General features: G+C 45.0%; 1 pseudogene; it reads left to right on the plus strand.

The window, feature by feature from the left end:
- Window positions 1-9,490: 9,490 nt before the first annotated feature.
- LOC136466040 (COP9 signalosome complex subunit 6-like) overlaps window positions 9,491-22,729 on the plus strand; it is a 28,161-nt pseudogene continuing 14,922 nt past the window's right edge.

Genomic DNA, 22,729 nt, shown 5'->3' on the forward strand with positions numbered 1-22,729 from the left:
AGTCGCTCTGGTCCTATGAAGAATAGGGGGAAACCCCAAATCAGTCAAAAAACCAGCACTAATGTGCATCAATCTAGCACAAATCGACACCTATCCTAGGGTTTCAATCAACAATCCAGCAAAAATTGGCACGTATCCTTGCGATCTTCAAAGGAAAAAATGGGTTTTTGGCATTGCAACTTAAAACCGAGGAGGGAGGGGAGCAGGACGGGAATGATCCTTTACCTCGGATGTGGCGTTGTCCTCACTGTCGCGGTTCTCCGATGAGTCGACGGAGTTCCTGTCATCACTCCTCGCTGAGCGGCTCCTCGACGGAGACGCGGCGCTCGAGGAACGGAGCGAAGACGCCAAGTGGGACTATGGGAGACACATGTGCACCTAGAGCAACCAATGCAATGGCCTAGGACGCAGGCAGCGATGAGCGAAGAAGAAACTACGTACATACGACATACCTGCAAACACTGGTGGTGGATAGGAGGAAGACGACTCGCTGCCCTTCTTGGACGACCACATCGTGAGGCGGCCGAATAAGGCCTTGCATGAGAAGAGAATGAAGGTGATGAGAGCTGGAGATCAACCAGAGGATAGGATGGATGCAGAGCAGAGCCGGAAAGGGCCTCAATCTACATACATATACATATAGGACCTGTTTGCCAAACACTTATTTCCAAAACAGCTTCACCCATGACGTTATTTTTCCCCCTCTCATAAAGACATGAGTTGGGATGAAGCTGAAAAAAGTAGCTTATCCTAGCTCTCTTGCTCATTTCTCTCACATCCATGTATGAAGTTGTTGGTGAAGTTGTTTTGCCAAACAGTTTTTCTAAAATAGCTCAGCTTCACCTAGAAAGTTACTCATGAAGCTGTTTTCCAAAAAAACAACTTTACGTTGAGCTATGCCAAATAGGCCCATATACTTTCTCGTTGGAGTGACGAACGCCCTGTTGCCGCGTGTCCCGTTGACGCATGGAATCTGACTCCTCTCACCGATCCCACGCGCCACGGGACCTCTCTACTGTGCAAACACTATTCACTATTGCCGTTGATTGTTGATGATCACTGTTCCTGTTTTTTTTGCATATTTTTTACTGTGTGTTTACTGTGCATTACTGTTTGTGCATTTTTTGCTCATGTGTTTTTGTCAGTGCGTGCGTTTCTTCCTAGTATACACTAGTGATTTGGGCGTGCCCATGCACGTGAGTCACTAGCCGTGCTTATATCTAGGCAATGGAACAACACTGATAGTGAACGCGATAGGCATTTGTCTGCATCGTTTAGCTAACAGGTAGTCCAACAATGCATTCTAAAATAGCTACGATCAGGTACGAGATGTCGAAACAGCACATATATATGTTACGCCAGATATAAAGAGTGTTCAAATAGTACTTAGTCTTACTCGAGACAGGCCTACACTAACACGTTAGATGTCTAAGCAGTACGTATATTTTACCTAGAATAGATTTAGGACAGAAGACAAAGGAGGCATATACTGCGAGATGGCATAACATAGCTTACTGCATGCAACAAAAGTCATAGTAGTAGATGATAAGATGTAGCCCCTAAGAAAATTGGCATGTGCTTGAGAGGCTGCCCTGAGCACAATACTCAGCACATGTCATAGGAGCACAAGGTTAGCTATAATATTTAAGGGAAGTAGCTACTGCTCTTGAGCTTCTCCTGATCTTGTTATGAAATGTCACTGTATTGAAGCCTTGGGTTCTAGGCTTCTAGCGGAATATCACCTCTATGCTGCTGCTCATAAGCTTCTTCAAGTATCTCCCTACCCACGTCGAATTCTTCCGCTGGTATACAAAAATGAGAAAAAGTGTTCATTGAAGTAAACTGGCAGCGAGAATGGTAAATGACGTATAAGATGATTGTTTACTCTGTTCATTACCTGTGCTACCACCGAAGCATAGGGTTTTTTTTTATGTCTGTATGTAGGTCTGCTGAATCAGAGTGACTACAAAGGTGAACCTTAATGAAACTATTTTTGTAATATCCCGTGGAAATGTGCGAGTAGCTGTGGCTGCAACCTATTTTCTATTGACTGCAATTTTCCTGACCTTGAAACTCTAATCTATAAATAGTATATCAATAATAACATATTAGTAATATAAAGGTTACATCTTATTTTGTGCTATTTTTTAATTTGCATAGAGAGCCTAGGTAAGTTATTTTTAAGATGTCATACATAGTGCATCTTCTTAAAATGGTCCAGACCCTGAAACAAGAGTGATTAAAATATCCCAGTTAGAAGTAGTGTTTCCACTCTATTCTTGGCTTCATATGCTCCTATTAATATTAGTAATTCACTACTAGAAATACCCCCTGTAGTGACGTTTTATTTATATGATAGACACGTTTTATTTCGTCTCTATAAGATTGTAGGCATGTTTTTATAAAGCGTGTTAGAAGCGTCTTCGCATGGACCGTGTCAGGACTTGTAGAGACGAGTTCTCTAAGCGTGTCAAGGTGATAAAGAGACATATTGTAGAGACGTTTGTTGCATGCCTATGAACATTGATACACTTTTATAGATACATTTGTATAACGTAGTTATTTGTGTAGTTACGTTATATAGCAGCGCTTCATATGTGCTAAGAAATTTAGAGACGTTCTCATAGATACATTCATATAATGTGTGTACTAATGTAGTAACGGTGTGTAATGATGTTGTATTGTGTGTTAAAAAGTGTAGAGACGTTCTCATAGATATATTTATATTATGTGTGTACTAATGTTGTCACGTTTTGTAATGACATCAAATTGTGTATCAAGAAGTATAGAGACGTTTAAGTAATACATTTATATTACGTGTCTAACAATATAGATACATTGTTTAGTAACATCATTTTGCGTTTCAAGAAAATAGAGACAATTTTACACACATTTATATTTCGTGTCTACTAATATAGAAACATCATATAGTAACGTTTTATAACATCATCTAAAAAAAGATATTTATCCATTTTATAATGTGTATATTTTTATTATAGCCATATTTATAGTTACACATTCTTACTAGAAATAAAGAGACTTCTACAAATTTGGACACACATGAATTGGAATGACTAGATAATGAGGAAGTGAATCATGAAGGCATTGCATTGAAAAATCCACTGTCTTTACAAAACAAGATAATGTTTAATGACCCATTAAAGTGCACTCTTAGAAGCAAACCATATTCATAAAGAAGCATAGGAAAAGTGGCAATATTATACAAATATCTATATTTTTCACTAACATCTAAAGTCTATCTTGTTCACTCTGAAACTTGTAGCTTCTCTTTCCAAGCACATCAAGTTACACGTTTCCATCAAGCTGCAAAATAAGACAAGATTGAGTTGACACATGAATTCTAATAAAACCAATATAGCAAGAATGAAAGATACCAAGGCTGTACCAGCTTGAGTTGAACTCTTAAGTTTTTTAACCTACAATGAGACATGTGTTTAGAGGGATATGTAGTATATTTTTTAGAAATACAAAATAAAAAAATCGATAATATAAGAGAGAACTTACATGCGAACGAGGCCAAGCAACAAGAAAGCCAATAGCATCTTTCATAGTTTTGATAGAAAAGAGTGGTCTAGGTAACATCTCATCTCCATTGTTTCTATTGCCATTATTTTCAAGGGTCTCAACATAAACCCCAACAAATTCTTTTCCAAGCACAGTGCCACCAATGCTTCGAGTGCTATCAGTAGTCACTAGCTTTCCTTTGGCCACGGTTTTATAATTGTTTCTTAGTGAAATAAGATAGACTTCCAGTTGGCTCTATCATTTTGTAAAACATAGTCATGATCATCAAACTTGTAATTAATTTAGCTTCAAAACAAAGGAAACAAGCACATACCGATCCTGATTGATTACAAGCAGGAGCTTCAATTCTTTGAGATCTCTGCAATAGACACAATCAAACCATATCATTGATCTAGCAAGTTCAGCCATACTTTGAAGTGTTACAATAATATAAAATATAGACATACAATATTGGTCATTGTGGTAGCACGTGGAAAAGTTAGACCTTCAGAACCCTTATCTGCATGACCTTGATTCTCAATATGTGCCACCTGCAGTCATAGTTGCACTATCAATTTTGTGACATGTAAGTTTATGTTGCACTCAATTCGGACTTTGATAATCAAATAGATGTACATGACTAGAATAGTTCATAATGTTAGCACATCTCATACAATAGTTCTTAATCAGATTATTGTTTTTAACTTCATATTGGGAGCTATAGCAAGATTGTTAACCAAATCTCACATTAAGACCCCTTCAAAAAAATATCATACATACTAGATGGAACTAAGGAAGCAGCATATTTCCCTTCAAATGTGTTTTTGAGCTGCAGTCTCCCACCAGTCTTTCCTATCTGAACAAGCCAAGTATGGAATATTTACTTGCTAAGTAAATTTACTTTTAGTCACATGCCTATTTACTTGCTATGACAGTTTTTCTTTTGCCTGCAGTAAGGATAACAACAAAATAATTGTTGCTGCATGTGACCATAAAATAGCAATACATTGGAATATTTATTTTGTGCTTTCTTTCAGGACAAAGCATCCAGTGAGACCATTTTACACTAAATAATAAAAGAGTTATGATCTGTGGTTCAAATCTGAAAGGTTTTAGTTTTCAGGTTTGTCTCTAGTTTTTGTGAATTGAAATCTGCAAGGTTTTATTTTCTAAGAGCAGATCGGTGAGCAGAGTTTGGCAAGAACTATCCCTGGAAAATCACAAATGTAGGTTGTCTGAGAAGCAATCAGCAGTAAGCACTGTTGAAGCTACGTGGACAACCAAAAAGAGCAGACCTTAATTTTCTTGTCCCTTGTATATTTCTAACATACCTTTGCAACCATTGGCTCACGTGGTAACTCTGGCACGGAACAATCCTTGTTGACTTGACTAGAATTCTGGGTATGTGCCCCCTGCATATTTGTAACCTTAGAATTTAAGACATTTGAATGTCCTTACATGGTATATTGTAGCTTAGAAACTAGAAATAAGGGTTGTGCTCCCTTCTAATTCCTGTAGCTGCATCTCATAGCTACAATAATGTAGAATCACAAACAAGCAGGGTGAAGAAAGGTTAGTGTTATCTGAACAGATTTTTCTGGAGAGTACGCATTATCATTGTCGATCTCAATACCATCATCGCTACATGCGCCATGGGTACCGTCATCACTAAAGTCTTGCTCAGTATCAGTCTGACCATCCATTTCAGTATCAACAACCTACAGAAAAATGAAAAAACATACGCTTAGTTACAAGATATGAATAAACTCATTCCTAAGAGTGAGAGACATAGACAGGGACCCCATGGAGGCTTACTTCATCATGTAGAGCTCTTTCCATTCTTTTTAGCAAATCATCATCTGGGTACTTTTGTGACACAAAAGCAAGCCAAAGTTTCATAGCATCACTCATGCATTGCATCTTATTGTCCATTGTATTCACTTTGTCACGGTACCTTCTTTCTTCTTCAGTTTCAGTAACAAGAGTAATACCTTTAGAAACTTGCACTTGACTCCAGTACTTATCATCGTAGTACCCACGTGCTTTTAATTGTTTAGCACATAGTGCACTCATAAGATGTCGCACGGAACCAACACAGTGAGAACCATACATACAGAGGGGGAAATGAAGAACATGAATCTTTCTGACAGGAAAAAGAGAGATGGATAAGTATAAATTTGTAGCGCTGACTGCGCTCTAGTAATCTACACAATGGGATCATTAGATTTTCACAGAGTGACAAAACCGAATAAAGAGAAGTCATAGAGCCAAATAATTACTCCATACAAAATCCAGGAGTCAAATAACTACTCCATACAAATTCGGAGAAATCGTAGAGCCAAATAATTACATATAGTTAATAGATGTTTCATGGAGTAAATTTAGATCAATTTTATACAAAATCGTTTAACACTAAAATACAAACAGAATCATAAACAATGTTATATGTTTTCATATAAGAAATAAAATTGTCTTTTTTATAAGAATTGTTCAGAGCTCATAACTGAGGTTGAGTTCTATGTTCATGAAAGAAATTCTACTAAATTCACATGTACATATTTCGATCTATCATAAATAAATGTGTTCTAGACAAAAAGGACATGGATCAACATATGCATACGGCAACTATTTAAGATGTGAAAATCAGAGAATCTGCAGTACTTTATTTTAGAGACAAAATCTAATACTGCAGCAGGAAGCAGGCAGTAGGGGCACCGGGCACCGCGGGGGCGGGACGGTCGGCCGCGCCCAGGCTGCCGGTCGGGGTACGAATGCGCGTTCGCAGAGGCTGGACTGCCGGAAGCAGAATAACAGAGAGGAGCGGCGGGGACGGCCTGGGCAGCTGGAGCCCTAGCTCTGGCTGTGGCTGCTGGCCGGCCGGTCGCTCGGTCTGGGAGGCGCTGGAGAGTGGAGATCAGGTGAAGGCCAGGAGGGGAGAGGCTCACCGATGGCAGATCAGGACTAGTCGACGACCGGCGGATGGCCTACGCTGTCCGAGGAGAGGCTAGGCCTTGGGCAGTTGATGCGTCGGCGTCGAGGAATTTGGGGTGCGGGTGTGCCACACTGACGCGTGCTGCAGTCTCGCAAATGTGGAGACGGGAAGGAGTGGGGGAGGTTAATAGATGCGTTTTTTTCCGTAATCTCACGCCGTGGGGGTGATTTAGGCGCGAAATTAAAATGTTCGAGCCCTCCACACGCGGCAAGTTTTTGCAATTGTACACTACAAAATAAGCGGCAAGACAAAATACGTTCATACGAAATTCCGATTGTAATTATCTTGTATATATATATATATGTTAATGAATATCTATGAACTTTTCCAAATCGGATCTTTTGCTGGTTTCATGTTTTTGGAATATTGTTTGTATATATGTTAACGAATATATGTGGAAGTACCACCAAATTTGTTTTAATCTCCAACAATATTCATATTGTTTTGAAATAATTTTCAAAAAAATAGCAATTTTTTTCAAGAAAATATGTTTTTTTAGAAAGGCGGCAAGAGATTTGCCGGATTTTTATTAGACGAGCAAAAAGGAACAAGAAAAAAGAATTACAACAAACGACGAGAGACCAAGCTCACTGCCACCACGGCACACCGGCCGACAACCCTACTAAATACCCACCTGAACAAAAACTTAAAGTCTAGAAAAACAGCCTGAAGCCGAAAAAACGCAAAACTAGACCAACCGAACAGTGACCAACAAATACTAGAACTACTCCTGTTGTGGTCCATCATGAAATCTTGTTGCCAACTGGTATTGCTCTATATCTTCCTTGCAAAGGAGTGCCATCATGAAATCTACATTTGGGTTCCGCCTTTGCTTTCCAAATCGGTTGAAGTTTCAGTTTGCTGAATGTGCCCTGGAATTGAATACAATAGGCGCTTTTGGCTGTGTATTCCCCATGCATGACAGCCCCGAAGAAGCCACACAGGGCTCTACTAATACGACGAAACCTACGATACATAGGGCGTATTGCCCTAAACCCCTTGCCTGAAGGGGTTAATATTGATCACTTGATCCCCTCATGACCAGCGCCTAAGCCTCCATGGCCGGAGCCACGGCAGCCTTCTTCTGGATGGCGCTTGTCTTCTGCTTCTTGGCTTCCTGCTCAATGAGCATCTTGATGGCCTCCATGGGTTTCGAAATTGTATCTAAGAACCTGTCAATCAGTGTAAAGTTGTTTTCAGAGTTATTATTGTTTAACTCTCGGCTAGACGCCTAGACTGATCATCAATGGAAACAGATTGATTGACATAATCTTGCTGGATGTGCGCAGATGTGGGCTCAGGTGGCACATGTATTGTATACGTGTTATGACTAGTCTGAGCAACTGTGGATGTCTCTGGTGACAGAGCTTGTCTTTCAACTGACATAATAGGCGGATCTAAACTACTCTATGCTTGCAAGGAAACTGTAAGTTCGGGCAGTTGTACAGTAGGAGAGCTCACCACCATGCCGTGAAGCTGATCCGCCTGCAGACCCATGCACAGGTTGGTGATGACGTGCTGCACCACTTGCTCCTTCTCCACTACTGCCTGATTTGGAATAATGTCGTGATTTAATCTTATAAAATTCGTACGATCTATGGTTGGAATTATTTGAATTTTATATGGTCTTTTAAATTAAAAAAACCTTAGCCAATTAAAAAAACAAAATTATTCGTAGGCGAGCCCAATAAGCACAATGGTTGAGTCGGTTCACAGAATAAACAAAGAGCTCGTCCAAGAGAGAAGACCACGTCGGCCCAAACGAGAAGTCGACTCATCCACGACCATCTGCACTGGAGCGGGTGCGGCCGGCGAGGGCACATGCAGGCGCGACCGAATTTGCGACCCGGGACGAATCTCCCTCTCCTGAGCGGCGCAAGAACGGCAGACGAGATCCCCGAGCGGCAGCGCAGGAACGGCAGACGAGATCCCCGAGCGGCGGTGCCTACGCTGGGGGTGACCTTGGCACCGTCTGCAACGGACGCACACAAGCAGCACGGGGCGGCGCCAGGCGAGGACGATGGCGAACGTCCTGCCCGGGCCCAATGGATGAACCGATGCAAGATCTTGCATCGACTCATGTCTCTCTCCTAGTCCGAGTCTGTGTACCCCACCTCCGTCCGACGATGGCTTGAGGACACCGACGCCGACTGTCCGTACGTGTTCGAGACTCCAAGCTGACGACCGAGTGCCGAGCGACCGTCGACCAAGCAAAAAAATTTGGACCCACCACTAGAGCAGTAGCTCATGCTCAAATTCAATGGCGGGTCAAACACGTAGCCAGATAGACGCAAGACTATCATGAAATTTGCCCAAGAATCTACTACTACTTATCATTTTAAGGCCCACGAGTATTGTTTTTTTTCCTCAAAATAATTCAAGGTCCACGTGTGAAAGCGTCCTCAACTATGGAAGCATGCTTCTTTTAGCAGAACTACGGAAGCATGCTGGCTGGCCAAATGTTTCACGGGCCGTATCTAATATGGCCCACACGTGCCGGATACACGTATCTAAGTGAATACGTATCCAATATTTTGAGTACGGCCTGGATACGTATCCATGGCTTATCCGAGGCCTATCTGTATCCGTGGCATGCGTGTCGGATACGGGATATGCATCACAGCCCATGCCCCGTCGGTCGACCCTGGACTCCCCGAGCCCCTCGATCGGCGCCGCTTCTTTCCTTCTCGATCTGGTACAAGGAGCGTGGTGAGCACCAGAGAGGCGGCGGGTCGGCTTTGCGGTAGCTCCCTCCCCTACACCCTACACCCTGCACCCTGCACCCTGCGCACCTGTGCCTCTGCCTCTGTCTGCCGGACGACAGAAGCCGCCGGTAGCCTTCGGCCATCTGCCCGTCGCATCTCGCGGCCATCTGGTGAGTGGTGAATATGTGTGTCTGTTACTCTGTTTACTTAGTAGATACATGTGCTCGAATTAAAACTTGTGATAAAATTATTTGTGAATTTGGGGAATATGTGTCTGAGATACAACGGCTATATTATTAATGGTTTCAGGTTCCACACACTGAGTCGTGAGGCTGCAAGGTCGACACAAAATAGTGGTGTAGTGAACATTGCAGAAGATGGGGTTAATTATTATGGCAGATTAACAGATATAATAGAACTGGTATACACTGACTACAAGGTTGTTCTTTTCAAATGTGATTGGTATGATGTCCATCATTGTGCTGGTTTACGAAACGATGAGTTTGGATTACCACTTGTGAATTTTTCAAAGAAAATACACACTGGGGAAAAACTGGAGCATGATCCCTGTGTCTTTTCTTCACAAGTGGAGCAAGTCTTTTATGTTGAACACCCAAAAGCTAAAGGATGGAATTCTGTGGTAAGATTTAAGCCACGAGATATTTTTGACATGGGTGATGATGAACTGCCACCGGATGAATCAAATTAGACTAACTGGCTTTCAGGTATTATCAGGCTTTTTTTTTGAGAGTATGTGGACAATTGAGTGCCACTAATTTTGACATACATAAATATAATAATAATTATTCAGGTTGCACTTATTACAAGGCATATTTGTTTCAGGTTACTCTTGTCTATGCAGGAGGGTGTGTGTTGCTCTGTTTCACCCAGGTGATGGATGTGTTCCTGCATGATGGATCGAAGAGCATCTTAGTTTCTGTAGGCTGCTAGCATGTGTTTTCTTTGTAATATGTTTTTTAAGAAGTTTCATTTACAATTGGTGGTCTAAGTGAGAAATCAATGCCACTCACATGTAATGCTTGAATTATTGAGAAATTGAGTCTAGTAATTTATAGATTGGTCGTATGATTGAGAAATTGAGGTTAGTCATATGATTGAAAAAGCAGCATGTGTTTTCTTTTGCTTGAATCTTTGAGTGAAAATTATGAAATTATTGAGCATGTGAAAATTTTGGAAAAATATGGGGAAAACATGTATTTTATTTGGCTTGAATTGTTGCGAGAAAATTATGGAATGTTGAGTGTGAGAACATTTTTTATGAATAATATGGAAAAAAATACAGGCAAGGAAGTTTTGACCTCTTGACCACGTGTAGAGAATTAGGGAAAGGTTACCACAACACTACATGTTAAAAAAAAGCATTTTAGATAGTTATTGACGGTAAGCTGATACACTTTATCACGTATCTACAAGCATGTAACGGTCAAATAGAGTCTCTAATTTTGTGTTAGCTTGATATGTTTTTATTATCGTATCAAAAGGTGTCTTTACGTGCCTATAAACAATTGTTTGATACGTTCTATAACGTGTCTAGATGGTACAAACGATATGAAGCATCTCTATATCTGTAACGTTTTGTGGCATTTTTAGTATCGTGTCAATTAGTGTGTTTAGATATATATGGACGGTGTTATGACACACTTTATAACGTGTCTAGACGCTATTGACGATTAAAAGCATGTCTAACACCATGTCATTTTGATACATTTCCAAAATCGTCTCGAGAAGTGTCTTTACATGTCTTGTAACAGTGAAAGCGTGTCAAATGTCGTATCCAGTTGACACGTTTCCAAAGTCGTGCTTAGAAGTTTCGTTACGTTCCCATGTACATACGCTTTCAACCAGCGTCACAAAGAAAACGTGTCTAGAGGGGGGGTGTTTCTTGTAGTGATTGGATGCCTGATTCTAAGATTTTCCAAAAATAGTGAAATGACAATTAAATTACTTGGGTAAGTCTTTGCCATGCTCCAAACAATAACAATATTTAGTTTAGCTTCAACCTCAATATACACCTGGCAAACAAACATTTACAAAAATAGAAAGAAAATCAATTTGTGGACCACATTCGTATGCTAGCGAAATTCATAGAAAGACAGGTTACTGGTGCTTAATTGCTCTCAAACTTCAACCTCGCAGAATATAAAAGGACATACTCAAAGCTTCAGATGATTCAGTGTCAAAAATTACAGAGTTGAACATATATTTAGAAATATATTTTATAGATAGGCTATCCATTTGCTTCCTATGCGATAATAACCGTATGACCAGACTGTAATTAACAACAAAAAAGAGCTGGCAGGAACACTGTTCGTGCTTTCAGTTCTAGACCTTCTTGAAAACCAGACAACATTTAACCCAATTACCCAATATTGCTAATAAAATTTTCATTTTGTTGGCATACATTTAACCCAACATGCTTTTATGCAACACATTGGTTGGTTGTGACAAGAAAAAAACATGAACACTGTAAGGTAGCTATCAGTTCAGAGCATATAGAGAAGAAAGGCCGGGAAATAGTTTCTAACAAAATCCAATTTTAGAGAATGCGTAAAGTAATCAGGCATTGGACCTAAACACTTTCATATAAAAAAATCAAGTAGCCTAACATTCATTTATGATAAGTATTTTAAAATATGACTTTCATATAAGGTTAGGACCAATCATACATTTATCAATAGACCGCTGCAGCTCTTGCTCTAGGTACCATTCCTTCCCATCTTGCTTTGTATCTGTCCAACAATCATTCCATGAAGAAATTAAAAAGAGTGTGTGAATGAAACCTATATTCAAGGAGCAATCTGATAGAATATATGATGGGTGGAACATGTCGGTGTTTTGAGTAAACACCAATGAGTAAATTTCTAATATTACGCGTCTGGCTCGGATGATGTGCTAAGAGGACATGAGGTTTATACTGGTTTAGGCAGAATGTCCCAACGTCCAGTCCGTTGCTGCTGCCCGTGTTACTAGCACTAAAAGTTCATAGTAGGGGTTACAAATGGTCGAGAGATGGACAAGTCCAAAGTCTATGGTGAAAGGAATGAACGGGTGCCAATGGCTTGGACGCCTCCTGGCTGTGTGTTGCGATGTGATGGAGTCAAGTCGAGTCGATCCGATAGTTAGATCGATTCAAGTCCGATGCCCCTTGTGGGACTCTCTGCTTTCCCTTTTATAGGCCAAGGGAAAGCACGGATTACAGTGGAGGAAGAGAAGAGAACGAGAGGAAAAAGTCCTTCAGGGTCGCTGGGTCCTTCTTTCTCCTATATGCGGGTCCCGCTGACCTTGTAGACATCAATAGGGATAGCTTCCCGTCGTGGCCCTATCCATCACTAGTGCCATGTGCAGGCGTCGTCTACTGGTCATGGCGCTCCACTCTATCCTGGCGGACGTCGTGGCGAACTGACGCGCCCGTCAGTGTTCGTACAGGGGTTAGACAGAACAATACCGGTACGTCCGATGTTGTTCCTAATGTGAACCCCCAGGTATATCCTGTCATGGGTCGCGGGCTACATTGAGGCGTGCCAGTCTCTTCCCTGGCGTTAGAGCTTTGACCCAGGCCCATACGTTTGGACATAGAGTGGTTGACGACGGTATGGGTCTCCATCGGGCGAGACGGAGTCCCCGGCCTCGGGGTCGGGCAAGGCGGAGTTCCTCACTAGAGGCTAGGCGAGGCGGAGCCCACACCCAAGGGTTGGGTGAGGCAGAGCCCGCAGCCTTGGTGTTGGGCGAGACGAAACCTGCCCCCAGAGGTCGGGCGAGGCGGAGTCCACCCTCAGGGGTCGAGCGAGGCGGAGTCCGCCCTTAGGGGTCAAGCGAGGTGGGGCCCATGGCCTCAGTGTCGGGCGAGACAGAGCCCACCCCTAGAGGTTGAGCAAGGCGGAGTCTGCCCTTAGGGGTCAGGCGAGGCGGAGCCAATCGCCTCAGTGTCAGGCGAGTCGGAGCCACCCTCAGGGGTCGAATGAGGCAAAGCCAGCCCTTGGGGGTCAGGCGAGGTAGAGCCCATGGCCTCGGTGTCGGGCGAGGCGGAGCCACCCTTAGGTGTCGGGCGAGGCAGAGCCTGCGGTCTCGGTGTCAGGCGAGGTGGAGCCAACCCTCAGGGGTCAGGCGAGGCAGAGTTTGCGCACCTGGGGGGTTGGTCAGAGCTGTAGTCGCACCCTTGACTGCTTAGATGAACTATCGTCAATGACCATTAGTCTCTCCTCTTTGGGTACCCTAGTATTGGTCCCTGATAGAACCAAACTATGATTATTGTAGGATGAGAGCACATTAGGTACTGAAATTATTGTAGTGGTTTGCGCGCGCCCATGCACGCCGAACAGAAAGTTAGATTTCTAAACTATGCAAGACATTCAAATACTACATATATATTACATGAGACATACATAAGCTAGATTTCTAAACCGATATGCAAGGTGTCCAAATAGTACATATATCTTGAGATAGTCCTAGGAAAGGAAGCCAAGGAGATATAAGGTCAATTAACCACAATTAACCAGAATTTGTCACAAAACAGAGTAAGGAACATAAGGTCAATCCTAAAAGTAGAATCTCTAGACTGAATGATGAGATGCTTTGTAATGGAATACGTACCTCATGAGGTAATTATCCCTCCAAACAAGGTACATGAGCCCATGGCTCCTTCTATTTTTACAATTGAAATGGTCGTATCAGTTAGTGCTGAAAGTTAAAATATGCATCTCAAAAACAAAGTTTATAGGTGGTCTGTTCTTATCAGTACAACCCAACATGGCAACAGTTAACCATATAAGGCTAAAAATGCTAATCTACTAAACTAAAAGTGAGTGTCTTGCATTAACCAACCCATTTTTTAACCTGGTAAAAGAAGCTCTGAATATTTATGTTAAGAGTGAGCCGTATAGATGCTAGTAATCCAAAGTGCATGGCCTTTACATGAACATCTTTTCCTGCAAAGTAAAATGGAGAAAGTAAATAAACGAACATCTTGTCCAAAGCGCAAACACCGATGTTGTTGATCCCTTTTTTAACCAATTAATTTCTTTAGCCATCAGAACTAACGAGGTGGTCATGAATATACATGGGCGCGAAGCATCTTTAGGACATTCAGATCAAGATGATTCAGACCTGTAAACACCAACAATTGTAAGCAATCTGACAGAAAACACACATGACCAGACACCACATGGCAAATCTAAACAAACAAGACACATGAAACAACTGAAAGCAAAAGATATACGGGTCATCTCTGAACTCTGATTCTACTGGACTATACGAATCAATTTCTAGAAAGAACCCCCTTCTCTTCCTGGACCTCGATGCATCACAGTACACTGAGGAATAAGCATCAGTAATCAGAAAAGGGAAACAGGAAAGCCCAAAATCCTCGTGAACATAGAAGCTAAGAGAAGCATAAAGGAAACATTACGTCTCTGCGTTTTGGATCTGCATGGCCCCTCCACTCTCTAGCCACGACAGCATAGAAATCAAAATGAAGAAAAAGAAATGAAAAGCACACAGGAGCACAGTCGAGAGCACAAAAAGATGCATTGAGAAAGAAAATGTGGTCCGACCTCACCGAAACCCCGCACGCTCGATCAAGGTGGTGTTGCTGGGAGGGGGCCGGGTCACCGCCTTCCACTCGCGTCGCTCCATCGGTCGCCCCATCCGAGTCTGTTGCACACTCGATCATGCCGCTGCTGGAGACCCACCACCATGCTCGCCCTGCACCTTCCTCCTCGGTCGGGCATGAAACATCCTCAATTTTCCTTGAAGGGAAAATCCATAGAATGAATTTTAACATGATAAAACCAAGAACTGATTCCATCATATTATCATATTTTAGTTGATGTCACAGTCATACATCATAAGATTACAAGAATTCAAGGTATTACATCACTGGAGAACACACCTATTACAGAGTTAATCTAGCGGAAGACTATCAGGTGAAGACTCCTCCTTCACGAGCATCATCAGAGTTGGCGTAGTGCAGCGTAGATTCCATCTCCGAACCAAACTTGAGCGTAGGCACGAGATCTTCTAAACCTTCTAAAGTCAGCATCTCTGAGAAGCAGGAAATCTACACACCGCCAGATGTGTGCAGGCCATGGTCAGCACCGATAAGCTTTAGTGGAAAAGATAAACAAGGGATCTGGTGATCCTAATATTTGGCTGTGGTTTGCATCCTTAGCGCATGAGAAGTAAATAACATTAGTAATATAATAATAATAATATCCAATTTTTAACACATTCACCACCACACCTTCCATATACATCCACCAACCATCCATCCCAAACCATCTCCACACCACCACACCACATCTCATCTCACACACTCAGGTCGACAGGCCAACTCCCTCTCGGCCTTGTCTCAACGGCCCGCAGCCCCCAAGGCTCATGACCAGAAAATACCCCAACCCTGGAGGGAGGAAAGAAGGACTCATCTCCTATCTAGTTTAAGCAAAACCTAGGAAAGGTCCATAGCCAACAAGTCGGTATATGTATCGATCGATCAACCAATCACTCTGCAGAGGTTTTACATACCCATAAGATTAGCCATCCTCGGAGCCATATATCTCCTAGGCAGAATTCTGGTCGCTTGCTAGCCTAGAACGATGCCACCCTACCTCTCAGCCCTGGAACATCCCAAGTCTAGTCTGGGATGGCTGATACTGTGAGTCGTAGATAGAGCCGGGGCCCACCGGATGTCAAGAGCTAGGTCCACAAGGCCTCCTGAAGTCTCAGAAGGGTGTGGGGGAAACCGCGCGCCCCGTACCTCCTTGCACACATTTGCCTAGCAGTAGTGGCATTATTCTACCAAGTAGTCCGACCGTCCCACACCATATAGGGCGAGTGGGATGTAAAGGATTCCTGGTGAGTCTGAGTACTAGTAAGTCCTTAGGGATTGACCAAGCCAGAATGTCTTCATCAGGGTTTCCATTTTACGTGCCACCACAGCACCTCTACCCCAGGCTCCACCTCTCTGAGGTTCACACCCAAGGGCACCTCCAATTACCATTTACCCGCCACAGGTATTCCATATCCAAATGCCCAGGTAGCACCACATAGCAAGACTCACCCTAGGCTCGTCGTTATCCTAGCTCGGTCGACACAACCCTCACTCTCCACGCACCCAAGACACACATAGCACGCTCACACACCACCAAGTCTGGCACCCATAGCCAAACCATTCCCAAGGGGTTCACCACCAGCATCACATCCCCGATATAATGCGAAGTGGAGTTAATAATAAGTATAGTGGTGTAATATGCAAGCAAGCAGGCAAGTAAGCATATATAAGCGAGCGAATGCGCAAAGCAGGGTGACATGGTAGAGTGGGTTGCATCAGGGTAATAATGGCTCAGGTAGTAGCATGCATCAAAGTACTATCAAAGGAATAATTATAAAGCGCTAGCAGTTCTAGATATTATGCAATGTCTAATAGGATTCTCTAAAAGAGGGTGCTGCCATGACACCTGCGATGTAGAGGTAGTAGTGGTACAATTCTCCATTCGTTGGTGTTCCATTAGCGGGGTCACCTCCTTCTGCATTGACTCCATTCCGTAGTCCTTGTCGTCGTCCACGTTCTCTTGGTCCGATCGTCAGCTATTTCACGAAGCGACATGCAAGGCAAGAGGGCACTCAACACTCGAAAAGACGACGAGACGCAGGAAAATCCAATAACACTAGTGAGACAATAAGAGATGCATGGCTTGGCCCTCTCGGTGGTTGTCCGATTTCCTTGGGCCAAAGAATCACAAGTGGTGGTATGCTGAGCACAAGCTTAAGTCATGGCCAAGCCAGTATGGCTTTACGATAAATGGTTTAAGCCAGAGCTTATCCAGAGCAAACACCATGGCTCACGATCTTTCGATCCGATGTCATTGAATTGACGGGGATTGGAAGTCGGGCCCCAAGAAAGAAGAACGACGGGGTTCGGCTCTTATAGCCTTATCCTGCAAGTCACAATTGGACACGAGTAGCAAACAAGAACGATTAACACTATTGTAACTTGGCTCGAACGTACTTTGGCTCGCCCGCTATGGTAGAAAGCGGTAGCACAAAGAGATTGGACATCAATGGTTCCCCTCGATCCACACGACACAATAACGTCGGGAGCCGAGAAGAGGGTCGCTCAACACGGCAAAAGATGTGGGGTTAGCTAGGCACATCCATGTCATGTTCTCAGACACATCTTTGGGAAAGATGGTTTTAGATGGCCAATCGGGTCGACACGCACGGGTCTGAGGTACGACATAAACCATTGCTTTGCTAACTAAAAAGAGATAGTCCGGTCTTTGATCCAATCACCATGGACAAGGCGGGATCGAACAGAGCGGGCTAATAGGGCAATAACAGCAGAGAACGGAGGTCTACTCCTTCCAGCACACATGCCACGATAGAAGACAGGGCATCGGAAGGAGCGACTCACTAAAGAATACGAGTGCGCAAACCACCCATAGGGTACCCGACTTGGGTGCACTGGCACTAAGTCATCTCTCTAATTCATAGCGGTGCGGTTGTCACCACGGGAATCAAAGAAATGCTATGGTCATACAAGGTACAAGCATACGGGGGTTTAAGCACGAAGAGGCAAGTAAAAGCAAAAGAGTGGCATAGCTCCATGGTCATGGCGAGGCGAACTCGCGGCCACAAGCTACACCAATGAGTTGGCATCCATCATTCCATGATTGTTATCTCCCAGGTCATCTCCCACAGGACTTGGTCATAGAGGGCTCAAAGCGTGCGGGTGATATCCGCATCGATGTTAGTATCGACATCGAATCCATCACGACCATGTTCTAGGGCCAAAGACAAGAGCTAACACTCATGGTACTATGAAGTCAGCTAAAAAGCGAGGGGTCGAGTTACACTCGGCATCACAGTCATGGCGAGACAGATCCTGTGATCATAACGTCCGAATGAGGTACGATCCCTCAGCCGGCTTGAAGGCTCGGCACACAGGCAACAACACCAATAACCAGCGATAAGAACCAAACACGACCGAAAGTCACAACAACTCGACACGACTGCGGAGTAGCACATTCCATAGTGAGGGGGAATGGGTAGACCTGCACAAGGGCACAGTGCAGACAGATATAGATATATCAAGATCACGTATTGTAAGTGTACGAACGAGTATAAGAATGAGCAGAAAGGGGCTTTCGTCGGTGACGGGAATGGCGTTCGACTAGGATTCGACTTCGCGGCAAAGATGTGGAGGCCCAAGGGCTGTTGTAACTTGTCCCGGAGGGCTATGGCTGCCTCTAGCTAGCTGCGGCCAGCTACGGCCCGCTGTGGCTAGCTGTGGCTTGCTACGACTGGCTGTGGCTGGCTACAAGTGGCTATGGTTGGCCAAAGGCTGGCTTTGGCTGGCCGGGCATGGCAGCAACTGGCTAAGATGCACCTACCGCTGTCAGACACAGCAAGGATTAGTGAAGAAAGCGTCCGGCAAGACAGTGGGGTCTTCCTGCTGGTCTAAAGGAGAGGCAGGTCGGAGTGGTCGCCGAGGTGGTTGGAGTGATCGCGGAGGTGGTCACCGAAGTCCCCGGTGCTGGCGTGGTCTCATTTTCGGCATGACGTTAGCATGGCGTTATTAGAGCTAAACTACGGCTGACAGGTGGGACCGGAGCTCTTGGGTCACTATCATGAGGGTCCGGTTAACGGTCAATGCTGACCGGTCAACGGTCATTCGGTTTGAATCCCGACTAGGCTTTGGCAGGCCCGGATAGGGCTGGACTTGGGCCGGGCTGACCCGGACACGGGTCGCGCGGGGAGGCCATCCACGTGGCTCATTTGGGCTCCATACAGGCTCGGTTCCAGGCTGTGGGCGTGAGCGTGGCTCACGGTAGGCCAAGATGCGCTGGTCCATGGACCTAAGACAGGGTCCATGGTGGACCAAGTCCACTTCTTCATTTCTCTTTCTCGGCTCTCGGTAGAATGGATTCGCAATGCCATGACAGGCTGCTCCTTTCCCCTCCTCTGTTTCCCGATGGAGTCTCCCACCGGCGGCGAGCTAACGAGGTCCCTGCAGAAAATCCACAGCACGAAGGCCGAACACATGGGGGGTCATCGGCCTTGGGCCAGCAGTAGGCAAGTGTTGGAGAGGTCTATCTTTTGGTTGTCTCGTCGAGGGCTTGCAGACGGCGGGTCGCTTGACGCGGGTCGGACTCGATGCCGGCAACGTAGCTACGTTGTTGTGACCGCTTGCCGGGGGTTTGGTTCAAGGCTCTCCATAGGCGAAGTAGAGGATGGTCATTGTAACATCCTGGCCCAGGGCTTAACAGGATTAATAGGATACTCATACCAATAAGTTGCAACTTCTTTTCCGGAAGCCCATCTGCAAATAACTCCGAGGTTAAGCGTGCTTGGCCTGGAGCGATGGGTGACCGACCGGGAAGTTCTTCCCGGGTGCGCACGAGTGAGGACAAAGTGCGCAGAAAAGACCTGTGTTGGTCTGTAAGGGCAGTCTATATCCTAGAGAAGCTGTCAGATGTAAGCGGGCCCGGCCTCAGAGAGGCGGGACGTTACAGAATGGTATCAGAGCCGACTCTCGCGGTTTCACGGGCGCGTGTGTCGCAGTTGCGTAGGCATGGTGCGCATGGCTGGTGTGGATCCGGCGTGGTCACACAGCATGGCACATGCGCTGGCTCTGGACACACGGACGTGGCTAAGAGAGGACGCTCCTGGCTTGGGATTGATTGACGAGTACGTCGATCTCTTAAGGGGGGAGGATGTAACATCCTGGCCCAGGGCTTAACAGGATTAATAGGATACTCATACCAATAAGTTGCAACTTCTTTTCCGGAAGCCCATCTGCAAATAACTTCGAGGTTAAGCGTGCTTGGCCTAGAACGATGGGTGACCGACCGGGAAGTTCTTCCCGGGTGCGCACGAGTGAGGACAAAGTGCGCAGAAAAGACCTGTGTTGGTCTGTGAGGGCAGTCTATATCCTAGAGAAGCTACCAGATATAAGCGGGCCCGGCCTCGGAGAGGCGAGTTGTTACAGAATGGTATCAGAGCCGACTCTCGCGGTTTCACGGGCGCGTGTGTTGCAGTTGCGCAGGCATGGTGCGCATGGCTGGTGTGGATCTGGCGTGGTCACACAGCATGGCACATGCGCTGGCTCTGGACACATGGACGTGGCCAAGAGAGGACGCTCCTGGCTTGGGATTGATCGACGAGGACGTCGATCTCTTAAGGTGGTGAGGATGTAACATCCTGGCCCAGGGCTTAACAGGATTAATAGGATACTCATACCAATAAGTTGCAACTTCTTTTCCGGAAGCCCATCTGCAAATAACTCCGAGGTTAAGCGTGCTTGGCCTGGAGCGATGGGTGACCGACCGGGAAGTTCTTCCCGGGTGCGCACGAGTGAGGACAAAGTGCGCAGAAAAGACCTGTGTTGGTCTGTGAGGGCAGTCTATATCCTAGAGAAGCTGTCAGATGTAAGCGGGCCCGGCCTCAGAGAGGCGGGACGTTACAGAATGGTATCAGAGCCGACTCTCGCGGTTTCACGGGCGCGTGTGTCGCAGTTGCGTAGGCATGGTGCGCATGGCTGGTGTGGATCCGGCGTGGTCACACAGCATGGCACATGCGCTGGCTCTGGACACACGGACGTGGCTAAGAGAGGACGCTCCTGGCTTGGGATTGATTGACGAGTACGTCGATCTCTTAAGGGGGGAGGATGTAACATCCTGGCCCAGGGCTTAACAGGATTAATAGGATACTCATACCAATAAGTTGCAACTTCTTTTCCGGAAGCCCATCTGCAAATAACTTCGAGGTTAAGCGTGCTTGGCCTAGAACGATGGGTGACCGACCGGGAAGTTCTTCCCGGGTGCGCACGAGTGAGGACAAAGTGCGCAGAAAAGACCTGTGTTGGTCTGTGAGGGCAGTCTATATCCTAGAGAAGCTACCAGATATAAGCGGGCCCGGCCTCGGAGAGGCGAGTTGTTACAGTCATGATGTCTAGGTTCTACGGCTCCAGCACGATGGAGTGGTATGCATGGCTATGGCCTCGGACTCATAGCGGGAAACGGTCAGGTTCATCGGTCAAAAGCAAGGAACGAGCTTGGCTAGGAGGAGGCTTACCCTTGCTACGATGATGGCCGGGGCAAGGTCGCGGCTCATCGGGGTTGGTGAGGTAGGGCTGCTAGTTGAGCATCGGCTAGAGCGAAGTGGGAAGGCAGCCTGGTGCTCATGGTCATGGACGGTGGGGCTACTGTTGTGACAGAACCACCCAATTTATACAAGATCAAGTATGGTTGTCCCCGCTAACACGTTGACACGCGCATACTTTCAGTCATATAAACCCGGTAGTCCGCCGAGTGTCCCGAAAGACCTCGGTAAATCAACATCACAACCAAGATCATGTGATTAAGTAAATACACATCACATACACAGAGTTGCAGCGAAAATAATATTACAAATGGGTTCACAAATAAAAGTACAAGTTTGGGTTTCAAAACCGCTTAGTGAAAACAACATAGCTTTCAAATGATTACATTAATATAAGTTCCAAATATATTGCTAGCATAAGTGACATCATCCGACAAAAGCACATAGACGAGAAGTAAATATAGAATCACCGAGCCCACTGGCGGTTAGCCACCATCTTCAACAGGATGAGAACTTCACCTGCAATATGGTGGGATAAACCCTGAGTACTTAAATGTACTCAGCCAGACTTACCCGTCGGAAACCAAAACAAATGACACCAAGGATCATGCATAGCTTAATTTAGTGGATCTAGCTAGACAACCTTTTTGCATAAAAGCTTGAGTAATCATTAGCATTATTCGCATGTACTAGCAGTGACTTTTAGCCATTACCTACCATCTATATTAGCACCTATACTAATCAATCACTTGATTAAGTTGCAAACAATAATAACCATATCAGGTATTTCATGGCTCATTGTCATTATCATCATCATCATCATTCTTGAACCATATCTTTGAATTTAGTGAATCTACGTTGCCGCTGCTCAGTCAAGTTCTCACTATCCAGGAGAGACGGTGATTCGAATCGATTCCTATCCAGCTAGAGGGGTATTCCTAAACACCAACCCTGCTTCCCCCGTCAGGGTCGCAAACAAGTCACCTTTGGTACGATTCAGGAGTCATGAGTCCGAACAGATCGACATTCTCAGAGAACCACTCTACCAAGGTTGCTCGGGACTCTAACCCATCTTGGACTTATGCCAATAGCTCTCCGCACATCCTTACTACCTCTAGAATGCACGCCACTGCTCGCATCCCTAGCCTGAGTCGAGCTACTAGGCTTTGCGGTCGGAACGACTTATCCGACCAGCTAAGTGTTAGGCTGCGTTCAACATGACATGAGGATGTACAGCGAATCGGTCCTTAAACAACACAGATGGGGATAGATTCACACCCAAGACCTCCATGCCTTGTTGCTGCACTACTGTCATCCCATCCGGTCTCTTTTCATTATTAACACATGGTTCTTTTTTATGATAGCAAATATAGCCAACCGTGACCAGAGC

This window comes from Miscanthus floridulus, chromosome 7, assembly GCF_019320115.1.
Source record: "Miscanthus floridulus cultivar M001 chromosome 7, ASM1932011v1, whole genome shotgun sequence".
Taxonomy (NCBI): Eukaryota; Viridiplantae; Streptophyta; class Magnoliopsida; order Poales; family Poaceae; genus Miscanthus; species Miscanthus floridulus.